The 3,538-nt window shown below is 49.5% G+C and overlaps 1 pseudogene; it reads right to left on the bottom strand.

The window, feature by feature from the left end:
* Positions 1-2,303: 2,303 nt before the first annotated feature.
* On the bottom strand, positions 2,304-3,135 carry LOC142875377 (ADP/ATP translocase 2 pseudogene; annotated as a pseudogene).
* Positions 3,136-3,538: the final 403 nt, after the last annotated feature.

Below are 3,538 nucleotides of genomic sequence, written 5' to 3'. Positions count from 1 at the left end.
TGTCATCCTGCTTCTCTGCTAATATGGAGATGTTCCTAGCACAGGCGTGAGGGGGAATGAATGTGTGTGCTCCCGAAATTAATTTGTTGAGCAAACAAAGTCACTTCATTCCCCGGATTCCTTTAAATACTTGATCTTTCCTCCAGTTTTCTGGCCCTCATCCTTCATGACCCATCTCTTTTCTGGGAACTTTTTCCTGGCTTAGAATCCCGGCCCCGCTCTCAATGAGGAAGAGGGGAGGCTGTGCCCGGACCACTTTACAGGCTCCAGTGGGAAGCCCCACCCCCCCACCCCCGGCCTCTGAGCAACAGAGGCGCACGCCAAGGTCCGCACCAGACTCTGTTTCTTAACATGTCTGGCTGAAAATAGCCTCCCTCTCATAAAGTGGGCCCCCAGGGGGTTGTCAAACTGTCCAGGGAAACTATATATGTACATATGCATGAAAAAATATATTTTATCTATATGATCTTCTATATGGTTTGAATTTAGTTTGGATAGCCTTTGGAAATGAGTCATTTAATGTCAACTGTGTTCCCAGATCCTCTTGAAACCTCCTTCTCCCGTCCCCTCTCCACCCTGGGTGGAGCCTGAATCTAGGCTGACAAGTAATAGTCTGCCTTGGAAGGAATTTGGCCCTGGAACTAGGGTTTACTGGTGCTGCCCTTTCACCTGGCGGCTCCACTGATTGGGCTTTGCTTAGATCAGAGTATTGTGGATTTAAGGATCAATCTTTCGTCTGTCCTTCTCATTCGTGTTTAAATTGTTTTACTTATTCTTGAAGCATATATCCGATGCTTACTATGACCCAGGCACTGTGCTCAGCTCTGGAGGAAGGCAGATCTGAAAATGAACGTGGATCGTGGCCTTATCACGGGCCTTGTAAGTTAGCCAGAGGCATAAGTCGTGCTCTCAGTGTTACAGGGTAAATAGTGACAGGCAACTGTGTTAATTGATTTTCGCATAGCGTTGCCTTTAATTTTTGTGATACTCAAAGCGCATATTTCTCCACCTTACAGATGAGGAAGCTGAGGTTGGGGAAGGTGAATGTCTTGCTCCAGGTTGTAGCACCAGAGTGCGGATTTGAACACAGATCTGTCCAACTCCAAACCTTATAAGGTAAAAAGTGATCTGTGCCATAGTTGTGATAATTCTCTTATTTCTCAGTTATCCATAAAACAGGGATGGCCACCCTGCCATCTTCCTCACAAGGCTGTCGAGAAGATAAAAGTACATGTGAGAGAGTGCAGTGAAGTGTTTTAAGAGCTGCATTGAGGTCAGATGGTTTATATTTATTGTTTGGTAGGTTTATGGTTAGAGAGTCCAGAGAGAGAAGAAGAAAGCTACTCATGCCTTTCCTGTCCTGAGCCAGGGCCCCTCTCCTGTCCCCAGGGGAAGCCAGCTGCTCAGATGCCACCTCTGCCTCCTGCAGGACCCTGTGCCTGCAGCCGTGGCTGCCGTGACGCATGGCATGGTTTCACTGTCAGGATGAAGCCCCGGGTTGCCATTCTCTGGGAGACACACAGAGGAGGAGAGAGTCTCCCTGCTAAGTTCACCATGTTTCCTGGTTCCAGGGCTGGGTTGAAAGATGGGAGGAGGACCCCAGCCCCGCTCAGCCCACCCAGGGGCCTCACGGAAGTGTCTCTGCCAAATGCCCACCTGCTGGCTGTCTACCTTTGCTGCCCCAGCCCTTCCTTCTGTAGCTGCAGAGGATTCAGGATCCCTGGAGACCCATGGTCAGCACTGTGTCACTGTGAGAGGTGCCATGGGCCTTGGTCTTTGGCTTCAAGTTTGGGAAAAATCGTGAGCTCGGCAATAGTGGCGCCAAGATCACCAATCGATCCCATTGCCAGGCCTAGCAAAAGCTACGTGTCTTCTGGGCACTTGAGTGAGCTAACCCTTTGCCTTTCAGGATTGTCCTTGGACCCAGGCTGGTAGGGCCCCTTGCTTGGACCCTGAGGTTTGGAGTACCCTGAGGTTTAGAAGATCCCACTCTGGTTCTCTTCCCCCTGTGCCCTCCCAAGAGGTGTGGTGTCTGTGGCCCAATGGATTGTGCTCAACTTTTTTTTCTATTTTAGATATTTTTAATTCTTCAACTTTGTTATTCATCAGGAGTGACTGAAATAAAAAATATAATTGAGTACCATCATTGTCATGGAAATGGATTTAAGAGAAAACTGATCAGATGAATATTATTGCTTCCCATTTTCAACCAGCAAATAGTTGCCATTGACAAATAGCCATGAGTCTGTCATGAACATTCAAGATGCATTACATAATACAACAAGCCTGTTCACAGGGAGAAACTAGGAAATAACTAATGTGTACTTCTTGATTTCATTGTACAAGACAAGCAGAAAGCACCACCCGTGCCTCTGGGGTCACTGGACCACCCACCCTTGAACAAAGCTTTGCCCCTTCATCACATGCAGTCTTCCTCCAGCAGTCAACAGTGCCCATGTACACAATGTCAGTTCCTTTGTGCCCTGACTGCATCAGCATGTGGCGGCGAACAGTGTCAAATGGATGGGAAGTCAACCCAGCAACGGCAGTGACAGACTGTGCGCTCATCCTACTGGTGATGGTGTGAGTATTCTTGGGATCTGGAGGCAGGCCCTTTGTGGAGTCATCGAGACCAAAGGAGGCAGCACAGTAGATGATAATACCCTGCTCAGACACGTTAAAGCCTTGGTACAGGCCTGCAGTCCCATCACATTTGTAGATCTTAATCAGGCCGTCACCAAGGCCTCTGAATTCCCTTTTAGCTCCAGCTTTACCCACCTGATGCCAGATTCCCTGCAAAGTAGCGCCCAAACTGGGTCCTCTTGTCCACACCACCCAGGAAGATCTGCTTGTATTTATCTTTGAAGGCAAAGTCAAGAGCCTGGATAGGGAAGTATCTTATGACATTGGCCAGGTTACCACACCAGAAGGACAGGACTCCCTGCCTCTTGAGGGTACAGACCATGCAGTCTACAGTGCCCTTGCATCATTTATCGCAGTGATTTGCTTGCTGGCATGCTGTACCTGCAGCAACAACTTGACCCGCTAGATGCATGCTACTGTGGTCTTGGAGATGGTCACGGCCACTCCACCTGCCAGGAAGTCCTGGATGAAGGACACAGTGGCATCTGTCATGTTGAAATGAAAGAGGAGGCAGGTGACTGGCTTTGATTCTGGGGCTCTTGGATTGTGCCCACCTTAAGCTTTTCTTCCCCTCTAGTACCGGGAACCCTAGAATTCCCTGCCCAGATGTTCCTCCCAAGTAGGCCTCTCCCCTGGGTCCATACCGTCAAGGTCATCCCATGCTGCCAGTCTGTACTCCCAGGCCCAGAGCTGGCTGTGGGGGACAGGTTGTTTTCAGGGAGTGTGGACAAAGTTTAGAATGTGGCCAGGGATGTACACAGTTGACAGTGCAAGGTCCTGGGCTGTAGGATGGAACTGGGAGGGAAGAGGAGAGTAAAGGTGAGAGGGCTGCAGACCCAGGGTCTCTGCTTATACTCTTGCCCCAGGCCCCCAAAATGGTAGGTGCGAGCCTGTG

This window comes from Microcebus murinus, chromosome 14 (assembly GCF_040939455.1).
Source record: "Microcebus murinus isolate Inina chromosome 14, M.murinus_Inina_mat1.0, whole genome shotgun sequence".
NCBI lineage: Eukaryota > Metazoa > Chordata > Mammalia > Primates > Cheirogaleidae > Microcebus > Microcebus murinus.
This window is presented reverse-complemented; position numbering and strand designations above follow the sequence as displayed.